Consider the following 12866-nt stretch of genomic DNA (forward strand, 5'->3'; position numbering starts at 1 on the left):
CCCTGTATGATTAGATTGTATTAGTCTTCTGTATGAATTGTTACGTCAGATTTAATTTGCTTTTTCAGTTAGGGGTAAAAAAAAATCACTTACTCTATTTGAAAGAAGAGTGGGAAAGTATATATCCTTCAGCCCACATTACAAAGAAATTCGTGTTATTGAAATTTTTATTTATGGTAGATTGGTGTGGAAAAACAAACCAGCTGATTGTTGCAACTTTACAACAATGACAACATGTCAATTACTTCATTGACTCTAAAATGAGTTGCCATATCCTGAGGGCAGAAATCGTGCTATATTGTCCTTGTGCTAGGCATTTTTAGGATGTCTGGATGGCAGGAGGGTTCACATTTTGGCTGCTCCTGTACATGTTCCAGACAATCAATACCTCCATCACCCCAATCTTCATACTGTCTGGATTTTGAGCTGTTTTCCAATGCAAGATGAGTTTTGGAGGAATAGGGCAGCATTGTGGTTCCATGGGAATTGTCTGATAAAGAATGATGTAGCCGATTGACATTTCCCTATCAAGAAAGTGGGGCAAAAGGATAATTTAGGTAAATGATCTGTTGATGTTGTGGTGAGGATGTTTAGTGAGGAGAGAGTGAGTTTTGACCCTCCCTCTTCTACTATTCCAGTGACCATGCTGTCTAGGTTTTGACATCATCAGTACTCTGTTCCATTTATACCAGATGATCAATGCTGATCTTACCACTTACTGCCCTGATCCAATGAACAAATGAGAAAGTAGAAGGAAGAATGAAACACAGTACAGCATAGAAACAGGCTCTTCTGCTCACCAAGACTGCACTGACACATCCCTTCCTAAATTTAAAAACTTTTGCCTCTGTGTGGTCCATATCCCTCTATTCCCTGCCTGTTCATTTCCCTGTCAAGAGGCTGAAAGGAGAGATTTTAAAGACATGAGAACCAACTTTTTTTTTTACACAGGGTGGTTTGCATATGGAATGAACTTCCTGAGGAGGTGCTAGATGCAGACATAATTACAACGTTTAAATGACATTTAGATAAGTACACGAATTGGAGTGATGTGGGCCAAGAGCAGGCACGTGGGACTAGTTTAGATTGGGATTATGGTCGGCATGGATTGGTTGGACCAAATGGTCTGTTTCCATTCTGTATGATTCTATGACTATCTGCCTCCACCAACTCCTCTGACAATGCATTCCAGGTACTTCCCACCCTCCTGTGTGAAACAAAAAACCGGTCTTTCACATCTCCAGGCTAAATGGCCTGTTTCCATTCTCTTGGGATTCTATGATCTTCTTAAAACTTTCCCTTTTTTACCCTAAGCCTATGTTCCCTAATGATTTATATTTGTACCCTGTGAAAAAAGACTCGTGTCTCTTCTATCCATGCATCTCATTATTTTGTATATATCATCGGCCGCCACCTTTTGATATCCGAGTAAAAACAAACCAAGTTTGTCCAATCTCTCCTCCTGGCTAGTACCCTCCGAACCAAGCAACATCCTGGGAAATCATTTCTGTCCCCTCTCCGAAGTCTGCACGTCCAAGAACAAAGAAAATTACAGCCCAGGAACAAGCCTTTCAGCCTCCAAGCCTGCGCTGATCCAGATCCTCTATCTAAATCTGTCGCCTATTTTCTAAGGATCTGTATCCCTCTGCTCCCTGCCCATTCATGTATCTGTCTAAATACATCTTAAATGATGCTATTGTTCCCACCCCTATCACCACCACCACTGGCAACATGTTCCAGTCACCTCCCCCACCCTCTGCCTAAAGAACTTTCCACGCATATCTTCTCTAAACTTTTCCCCTCTCACCTTGAATTTGTGACCCCCAGTAAACAAGTTTCCCCACCCTGGGGAAAAGCTGCTTGCTATTCACCCTGTCTATGCCTATCATGATTTTGTTGACCTCAATCAGGTTTCCCCACTCAACCTCTGTCTTTCTAATGAAAATAATCCTAATCTACTCAAACTCTCTTCTTAGCTAGTGCCCATACCAGGCAACATCCTGGTGAACCTCCTCTGTACTGTCTCCAAAGCATCCACATCTTTCTGGTTATGTGGCAATCAGAACTTCGTGCAATATTCCAAAAGTGGCCAAATCAAACTCATGACTAGCATAGCCTGCCAACTCTTGTACATCCTCTGGTCGTGTGTGGTCTTACTAAAGTTATATACAGCTGCAACATGGCTTGCCAATTTTTATACTCTGTGACTTGACCAAGTATGCTATGTGCCTTGTTGACCACCTTGTACTCTTGTGTTGCCGTTTTCAGCGAACTGTGGACCTGTAAACCTAGATCCCTCTGTATGTTGATGCTATTAAGCGCTCTGCCATTTACAATACCTTCCTACATTAGACCTTTCAAAATGTATCACCTTGCATTCATCCAGATCAAACTCCATCTGCCATTTTTTCACCCAAGTCTCCAGCCTATCTGTATCTGGCAACCTCCTCACTATCCACAGTTCTCTCAATCTTTGCCATCTGCAAACTTACTAATCAGGCCATCTACATTCTCCTCCAAATCATTTATATATATTATCAAACAGAGGTCCCAGCACTGAATCCTGTGAATAACACTGGTTACAAATTTCCAGACAAAGAAAAAATCCCTTCCACCAGCACTGTCTTCTATGCCAATATTGTATTCATCCTACCAGCTCACCCCAGATCCTATGTAACTTTACCTTTTGTATCAACATGCCATGATAGACCTTGTCAAAGTCCTTGCTAAAGTCTATATCCTCACTTTCTCTATATAGCAAACATGTACCACCTTGCCCTCATCAATTATTTTTGTCACTTCCTCAAAAAGCTCAATCAAGTTTGTGAGCTGTGATCTTGCTGACACAAAGCCAAGCTGTCTGTTGCTAGTAAGTCCATATTTGTTTCCAAATGTGAGCTAATCCTATCCTTAAAAATCTTCTCCAATAATTTCCCTCCCAATGATGTAAAGCTCACCCGCCTGTAATTTTCTGGAGAATGCCTTATACAAAGGAATGACATTGGCTATTCTCCAGTTCTCTGGGACCTCTCCTGTGATTAAAGACCAATACAAAGATTTCATATAGGACCCCAGCAATTTCCTCACCTGCCTCCCTCAGCATCCTGGGTTACATCCCATCAGATCCTGGGAACCTATCTACCTTTAATGCTTTTCAAAACACCCAACAAACGTTTTATAATCACATGATCTAGAACACCAACATACCCCTCCAAAGACTCACCATTTACCATGTCATTCTCCTTTGTGAATACCAATGCAAAGCATTCATTAAGAATCTCACTGACATTCTCCAGCTCCACACATACATTCCCTCCTTTGTCCTTAAGCCCCCTTTCCTTATTCACCCACTTGTTCATTAAAGATCTTGGGATTTTCCTTAATCGTGTTTTCCATATGCATTTCATGGTATCCTTTAGCCTTCCTAATTCCTTATTTGTGTTCTTTCCAACTATCTTTGTATTTTTCAAGGGCTCTGTATGCCTCCTTTTTCTTTTTGACTAAGCTGTCAATTTGTCTTGTCATTAAATAATTTTGCCATCCTTCCCCTTCATTGTCACAGGAACATGGTGATCCTGAGCTGTAATCAACTGGTCTTTAAAAGATTCACACTTGTTAGATGTAGATTTACTCTTAAACAGCCGCACTCTAATCCAGTCAGTTCTGCTATAATGCACGTTTTTCAACACGAATTGACTATAACGCAGTTGAAGAAGTTACACCATTATTTGTAGACCGTGAACTTTCCTTACTTATATTGGTTATAACGTGATTCAGTCCCATTGGTTTAAATGGTGCTGCTATTATGTGATTTTCTGATAACATGCGATTGCTTGGGAATGGGACTGTCATGTTATATGAGAACAGACTATATGTTCTCCAGTTCCTGCCTAATATTATCCTAATTAGCTTTCCCCCAATTTAGTATTTTGACCTGAGGAATACTCTTATCCTTATTTGTCAATAACTTAAAACTTATTGAATTATGCTCACTGTTCCCAAAATGCTTCCCCACTGAAACTTTGATCACCTAGTCAGGTTCTTTCCCCAATACCAGGTCTAGTATACCCAGTTCCTGAGCTGGGCTATTTGCATACTGTTTCAAGAAACTGAAGGTGGAGAGATCTTGTAACAATGTAATTAACACATGGTATTACCTCAGGAAGACTCCATAGTTATCTATAATAATGTCAGTGAGTCACAAAACGAGCATCAGACTTGTAACGACCCTGTGAATGGAAGTACAGCAAATCAAATCAAATCAAGGAGAAAGCCTATCAAGCTGGAACATCTGCTGAAAACAGCGATCTGGAACAAAGGTGGTTTCTTGTGAAATGTACATGTAATATGTAGATGAAGAAAATTGTATAAATAAACAAGCCCAAACTGTATTTGATGAGAAGTCCAGACATTCCTTTGAGGACTTGACTTCTCCCAAAAGTTTTGTCAATACACTCTGTGTTTGACCCACTATCAATCTGAGCTTGGTAGTATTTTACCAACAATAAAACCATCCTTCACATGCCTAACGTATTCCTCCCCATCCAAGCCCCTTGAACTAATTGAGTCCCAGTCGCTTTGACATTTTTCCATAATCTGCACCTCTTTCTCCCACTGGCTGTTGGGGAGGTCTGTAGTACAATACAAACCATGTAATTGTATATCCCTGTTCCTGAACTCCATCCATATGACCTCGCTTGATGAGCGCTCCAAGATGCCTTCCCTCAGTACAACTGGATATTCTCCCTAATCAGTAATGCAACTCCTCTCATATCCCTCTCTATCTTGCCTGAGATACTTAAACCTGAGAATGTTAAGCTGGAGGTCTTATCCCTGTCTCAAACAAGTCTCTGTATTAGCTATGACATAATAGAACATAGAACAATACAGCACAGAACAGGCCCTTCGGCCCACGATGTTGTGCCGAACTTCTAACCTAGATTAAGCACCCATCCATGTACCTATCCAAATGCCGCTTAAAGGTCGCCAATGAATCAGACTCTACCACTCCCTCGGGCAGCGCATTCCATGCCCCCACCACTCTCTGGGTAAAGAACCCACCCCTGACATCTCCCCTATACCTTCCACCCTTCACCTTAAATTTATGTCCCCTTGTAACACTCTGTTGTACCCGGGGAAAAAGTTTCTGACTGTCTACTCTATCTATTCCTCTGATCATCTTATAAACCTCTATCAAGTCACCCCTCATCCTTCGCCGTTCCAACGAGAAAAGGCCGAGAACTCTCAACCTATCCTCGTACGACCTACTCTCCATTCCAGGCAACATCCTGGTAAATCTTCTCTGCACCCTCTCCAAAGCTTCCACATCTTTCCTAAAGTGAGGCGACCAGAACTGCACACAGTACTCCAAATGTGGCCTAAACAAAGTCCTGTACAGCTGCAACATCACCTCACGACTCTTGAATTCAATCCCTCTGCTAATGAACGATAATACTCCATAGGCCTTCTTACAAACTCTGTCCACCTGAGTGGCAACCTTCAAAGATCTATGTACATAGACCCCAAGATCCCTCTGTTCCTCCACCTGACCAAGAACCCTACCATTAACCCTGTATTCCGCATTCTTATTTGTTCTTCCAAAATGGACAACCTCACACTTGGCAGGGTTGAACTCCATCTGCCACTCCTCAGCCCAGCTCTGCATCATATCTAAGTCCCTCTGCAGCCGACAACAGCCCTCCTCACTGTCCACAACTCCACCTATCTTCGTATCATCTGCAAATTTACTGACCCACCCTTCGACTCCCTCCTCTAAGTCATTAATAAAAATTACAAACAGCAGAGGACCCAGAACTGATCCCTGTGGAACTCCACTTGTAACTGGACTCCATGCTGAATATTTACCATCTACCACCACTCTCTGACTTCGACCGGTTAGCCAGTTTTCTATCCAATTGGCCAAATTTCCCTCTATCCCATGCCTCCTGACTTTCCGCATAAGCCTACCATGGGGAACCTTATCAAATGCCTTACTAAAATCCATGTACACTACATCCACTGCTCTACCCTCATCCACATGCTTGGTCACCTCCTCGAAGAATTCAATAAGACTTGTAAGGCAAGACCTACCCTTCACAAATCCGTGCTGGCTGTCCCTAATCAAGCAGTGTCTTTCCAGATACTCGTAAATCCTATCCCTCAGTACCCTTTCCATTACTTTGCCTGCCACAGAAGTAAGACTAACTGGCCTGTAATTCCCGGGGTTATCCCTATTCCCTTTTTTGAACAGGGGCACAACATTCGCTACTCTCCAGTCCCCTGGTACCACCCCAGTTGCCAGTGAAGACGAGAAGATCATTGCCAACGGTACTGCAATTTCCCCTCTTGCTTCCCACATAATCCTAGGATATATCCCGTCAGGCCCGGGGGACTTGTCTATCCTCAAGTTGTTCAATAGTTAGACGTATTAATCCAAGCTTTAAGTTCATCAGCTTTAGCGATTGTGCTCCTTGCACTAAAACAAATCCACCTCAGACCGCCAGTCCTGCTGTGTTCAGTAATCTCTCTCTATTGTTCCTCTTAGCCGTACTGGCCTTAATCTCTGACTCCTCCTTGGTCATTTCACTTGCTGACCAATTCTGGTTCCTGTCTCCCTGCCATACTAGTTTAAACCCTCCTGAGTGGCACTAGCAAACCTAGGATATTAGTGCCCATCCAGTTTAGGTACAACCTGTCCTACTTGCACAAATCCCACCTGCACCAGAAGACATCCCAATGATCCACATACTTGAAGCTCTTCCTCCTACACCAGCTCTATAGCCATGTAGCTGATGTACCATCTTTATTTCTTGCCTTACTGGCATGTGGCACAGGGAGTAATCCTGAGGTTACAATCTTACAGGTCCTGCTTTTCAACTTCCCCATCTCCCTTTTTGTTGATACCATTGGTTCCAATATGGACCGTAACCTCTGGCTGTTTGCCCTTCTCCTTCAGAATGTCCTGTGGCCACTCACAGACAGCCTTGAATCTGGTACCAGTGAGGCAATATACCATCTTGGAGTCTTGTTCACAGCACAGTAATACCTATCTGAGCCCCTGATTATACAGTCCTCTATCACTACTGCTCACCTACTTTAAATATTTGCTCAAAACTTTATACTTTGAGTAATCTGAAAGCAGGTTATTCTCAGGAGCAAATGAGAGTTGTTTAGGGCTGCAGCTAAACTTGCTGTCAGTAGTTTCAATGCAATTGTAAAGCTGTACTCATGAATATAAGGGCAAAAAGAGACCATTTGGCCTCCCGAAACCCATTTCACTATTCTGTAAATTCATGATACATCTGATTATCAACCTCTACTTTTTGTTCTCAATTACTATTTTCCTCAATTCTGTTAATGCCCAAAAAATTTGAATACACTTGAAAATTGTGAGAAATAGATCAAATCCATGAATTCTGTTCTTAAACTTCTCTTGGAGGAGAACGGGCTCAGCTTCTCTAGTCTCTGCACATTACAGAAGTCCCTCATTCCTGGAACGTTTCCCATAAATCTTTTCAAAGCCTTCACCTCAAAGAATAATACAGCACAGGAACAGGCCCCTCAGCCCTCCAAGCCTGCACTAACATATTTTGCCCTTTTATATTATAACCATCTTCACTTACAGGATCTGTATCCCTCTATTCCCTTCATATTCATGTATTCATCCAAATGCTTCTTGAATGCTGCTATTGGGTCTACTTCCACTACCTCCATTGGCAGCATGTTCCAGGCATTCACCACCTTTTGTGTGTAAAACCTGCCTCACACATCTCTTTTAAAAACTTGTCCCTCACACCTTGAACCTGTGCCCCCTAGTAATTGACCCCTCTACCCTGGGAAAATGCTTCATACTTTCCACTCCATGCCATTCACAATCTTAGAAACTTCTTTCCAGTCAGCCCTCAAACTCCTGCATTCAAATGAAAGCAAACCCAGTCTGTCCAACTTTACCTCATAGCTAAAATCCCCCATGCCAGGCAACATCCTGGTAAACCTTTTCTGTACCCGCTCCAAAGAATCCACATCCATCCGACAGTGTGGTGACCAGAACTATGTGCAATATTCCAAGTGTGGCCAAACTAAATTCTATAAAGGTGCAGCATTACTTGTCTTCCAATGAAGGCAAGCCATGAACCTTTTTACTGCCTTGTTTACCTGAACTGCCATGTGATCTGTGGGCCTGCACTTCCAGATCTCTCTGCATATCAATACTCCTAAAGATTCTAATATTCATCCTTCAAGAGTAAGGTCCAAAATGGGATCTGGTTGAGGCTAAACTTGTATCACAACATCCTTGCTTTCAGACTCTCTAAAGTCCATGTTCTCTTTGTCTTTTTAAAACTATTTTCTCAGCCTATCTTGCCACCTTCCAATGGCTTATGTACATACATACCCAGGGTGTCTATTTTTCATCCCTCTTTTATTTTATATTGTCTCTCTTTTTACTTCCTCCTGAAATGTATTGACCATCATCTGCCACATGCCAGGTACACGGGCAGGAATCACAGGTCCCAGCACTGCTCCTGAGCTAGGCCACCATAGAACCTGAAAAAGTACAGCACAGAACAGGCCCTTCAGCCCACGATGTTGTACCAAGAATTAATCCTAATCTAAAATAAAATAACTTAACCTACACACCCCTCAATTTGCTGCTGTCCTGGTGCATGTCCAGCAATCGCATAAATGTCCCTAATGACTCTGCTTCCACCATCACCGCTGGCAACACATTCCATGCATTCACAACTCTGCATAAAGAACCCACCTCTGACATCTCCTCTATACCTTCCTCCTAATATCTTAAAACTATAACCCCTCGTGCCAGTCAATCCTGCCCTAGGGAAAAGTCTCTGACTATTGACTCTATCCATGCCTCTCATTACCTTGTATACCTTGATCAGGTCACGTCTCTTCCTCCTCCCCTCCAGAGAGAAAAGTCCAAGCTTAGTCAACCTTTCTTCATAAGACAAGCTCTCCAGTCCAGGCAGCATCCTGGTAAGCCTTTTTTGCACCCTCTCCAAAGCCTCTGTATCTTTCCAACAATAGGGCGACTAGAACTGGACACAATATTCCAAGTGTGGTCTCACCAGGGACTTACAGAGCTGTAGCAAAACCTTGCAGCTCTTAAACTTGACCCCCTGTTAATGAAGGCCAAAACACCATATGCTTTCTTAACAACCCTATCTACTTGGGTGGCAACTTTGACGCATCTACGCACTTTGAACACCAAGATTCCTCTGTTCTTCCACACTGCCAAGGATCCTGTCTGTAATCCTATATTTAGCATTCAAGTTTGACCTTCCAAAATGCATCACTTCGTATTTATCCAGATTGAATGCCATCTGCCATTTCTCAGCCCAGCTCTGCCTGCCTATGTTGCGCTGCAGCCTGTAATAGCTCTTGATGCTATCAACGGCACCTCCAACCTCTGTGTCATCTGCAAATTTACTAACCCACCCCTCATCCTCCTCATCCAAGTCATTTATAAAAACTACAAAGAGCAGAGACCCAAGAACCCTGTGGGACACCACTCAACACTGACCTCCCGACAGAATACTTTCCATTTACAACCACTCTCTGCCTTCTGTCAGCCGGCCAATTCTGAATCCAGATAGCCAAATCACCCTGTATCCCATATTTCCTAACTTTATGAATGAGCCTACCATAGGAAACCTTATCAAATGCCTTGCTGAAGTCCACATACACCACATCCACTGCTCAACCTTCGTTGACCTGTCTTGTCACCTCCTCAAAGAACTCAATAAGATTAGTTAGGCATATGCCCCTCCAGTTCAGGTGCAACCCATCCTTCATGTACAAGTCCCATTTTCCCCAGAAGGCACCCCAATGGTCGAGATATCTGAAGCCCTCCCTCCTGCACCAGCCTCGCAGCCACGTGTTAAGCTGCATTCGCTGACTGTTCCTCACCTCACTATCTCGTGGCACTAGTAGCAAACCTGAGATCACTACTCTACTCACCCTGCTCCTCAGCTTCCAGCCTAACTCTCTGTAGTCACTTTTCAGATCCTCAATCCCTTTCCTGACTATATCATTGGTGCCGATATGTACCACGATTTCTGGCTGTTCTGCCTCCCCTTCAGAATCCTGTAAACCCGATCGGTGACATCCTGGATCCTGGCGCCAGGGAGGCAATATACCTTCCGGGAGTCCCGTTTCTGGCCACAAAATCTCCTGTCAGTCCGTCCAAGTATTGAGTCTCCTAATAGTAGCGCTTTTCTGTCCTCCCCCTTCTGAGCCGCAGTGCCAGGCTCAGTGCCAGAGATCTGACAACTATGGCTTTCACCATGGCAACAGCCTCTTCTTCAGCTGACTCAGTGTCGGCAGGAATCACTCAGTGCCCTCTTCCATATAGTTTCCCAGTCAACCTGATCAGGCGTGTTATGACACATCTTTGGAGCAGGTGGGACTGGAACCTGGAGCTCCTGGTTCAGAGGCAGGGACATGGATTATTGCACCACAAGAGCCCTCCAGCATTTGTTATATATTTAGTTTGTAAACCACCAACTTGGATCACCATGCTTCCAACCGTTCAATATCCAGCAGCTCCCATTAAGGGCAATACAATAACATCAAAGGTGCAAGACAGGGAGACATGGTTAAATCAAAATGGAATTGGAAGGGGCAGTGTCCTCTTCTAGATATTTTCTGTCAGAGCCCTCTTTTTTTTTATATTTTCAGAAGTGTTATCACACATAACTGAATGTAGTTTTGCCATCAGCAAATCACCTTGGTTTGTTGTATCTATTAACCATCATCAGTAAATCACCTATGCTTCCAGTTGAATAACGTATGTTTAAAGCCTTAAAGGACAATGTACCTCTTTTTTAATATCCTGAAGTGCTCGTGCACAAGAGTGAACGTTTTTTTTCCCAAATCACCCTGACATTTTCTCTTGTATCTAACAGGTAACCACCACCAGTAAATCACCTACGTAGTCAATTAAATATTTACATGCAAAGGCCACTAAGGGCAATGCAAGCCATGAAAGGTGGTGGGGTGGGGTTAAGAAGAGTGGAAAGGGACTAAATCAAAATGGAGTTGGAGATAAAGCACCATGGGCACCTCTTGCTAAAGGCATCAAGAGCATTGCTGGACACCACATGCCCCCTCTCCAACAACACCCAGAAACTAGTTCCCTCTTCTAATATTTTTTAACCTATTTTTCAAATCAACCTGTTCAGTGTTGTTATTATACACTTTTGGAGTGGGTGGGACTTGAACCTGGGCTGTCTGACAGAAGGCAGAGAGTTGGGATAAAAGGTTCTTTTTTGGAATGACAAGTGGTGCCCCTCAGGGTTCAGATTTGGGGCCGCAGCTGTTCATGTTATATATTAATGATGTGGATGAAGGGACTGGGGGCATTCTGGCAAAGTTCACCGATGATATGAAGTTAGGTGGACAGGCAGGTAGTTCTGAGGAGGTGGGGAGGCTGCAGAAAGATTTAGACAGTTTAGGAGAGTGGTTCAGGAAATGACTGATGAAATTCAACGTGAGTAAATGTGAGGTCTTGAACTTTGGAAAAAAGAATACAGGGATGGACTATTTTCTAAACAGTGAGAAAATTCATAAAGCCAAAGTACAACGGGATCTGGGAGTGCTAGTCCAAGAGTCTCTAAAGGTTAACTTGCAGGTTGAGTCCGTGGTTAAGAAATCGAATGCAATGTTGTCATTTATCTCAAGAGGGTTGGAATGTAAAAGCAGTGATGTGCTACTGAGACTTTATAACGCTCTAGTTAGGCCCCATTTAGAATACTGTGCCCAGTTTTGGGCCCCACATCTTGGGAAGGACATACTGGCACTAGAGCGTGTCCAGCGGAGATTCACACGGATGATCCCTGGAATGGTAGGCCTAACATACAATGAACGGCTGAGAATCCTGGGATTGTATTCATTACAGTTTAGAAGATTGAGGGGAGACGGGTGGACACTGGGAATTTGTTTCCGTCAGGTGGGGAGACTAGGACTCGTGGGCACAGCTTTAGAATTAGAGGGGGTCAATTTAAAATTGAAACGAGGAGACATTTCTTCAGCCTGTGGAATTCATTGCCTCGGAGCACAGTGGAGGCCAGGACATTAAATGTCTTCAAGGCAGAGACTGATAAATTCTTAATCTAGCAAGGAATTAAGGGATACGGGGAGAGTGCAGGTAAGTGGCGTTGAAATGCCCATTAGCCATGATTAAATGGCGGTGTGGACTCGATGGGCTGAATGGCCTTACTTCCACTCCTATGTCTTATGGAACCTGAGGTTCCCAGTCCAGAATTAGGAGCACTACCACTGTGCCACAAGAGAGACTTAGTTCCTGCTTGTAAATTTAAAAAAAATTTAACCTATTTCCCTAATCAACCTGTTCAGTTCCTGGGGCGGCACGGTGGCACAGTGGTTAGCACTGCTGCCTCACAGCGCCAGAGACCTGGGTTCAATTCCCACCTCAGGCGACTGACTGTGTGGAGTTTACACATTCTCCCCGTGTCTGCGTGGGTTTCCTCCGGGTGCTCCGGTTTCCTCCTACTATCCAAAAGTGTGCAGGTCAGGTGAATTGGCCATGCTAAATTGCCCGTAGTGTTAGGTGTAGGGGAATGGGTCTGGGTGAGTTGCGCTTTGGCGGGTCGGTGTGGATTTGTTAGGCCGAAGGGCCTGTTTCCACACTGTAAGTAATCTAATTTCTGTAATTTTAGCTCCTTTGACTTTAACCTATCTACAACATCTATAAGAAGTTTGCAAAAGGCACTCTTGAGTTTACTGCAGTAAAGAAATGTCTCTATTTGATGCCAATGTATTCTTAGGCGAATCAGATGAATTTTCAAGGATTAAGAAGTTCCGTCTGTCAAACAGTCAAAAGGCTGAGT

This window comes from Chiloscyllium punctatum, chromosome 19, assembly GCF_047496795.1.
Source record: "Chiloscyllium punctatum isolate Juve2018m chromosome 19, sChiPun1.3, whole genome shotgun sequence".
NCBI lineage: Eukaryota > Metazoa > Chordata > Chondrichthyes > Orectolobiformes > Hemiscylliidae > Chiloscyllium > Chiloscyllium punctatum.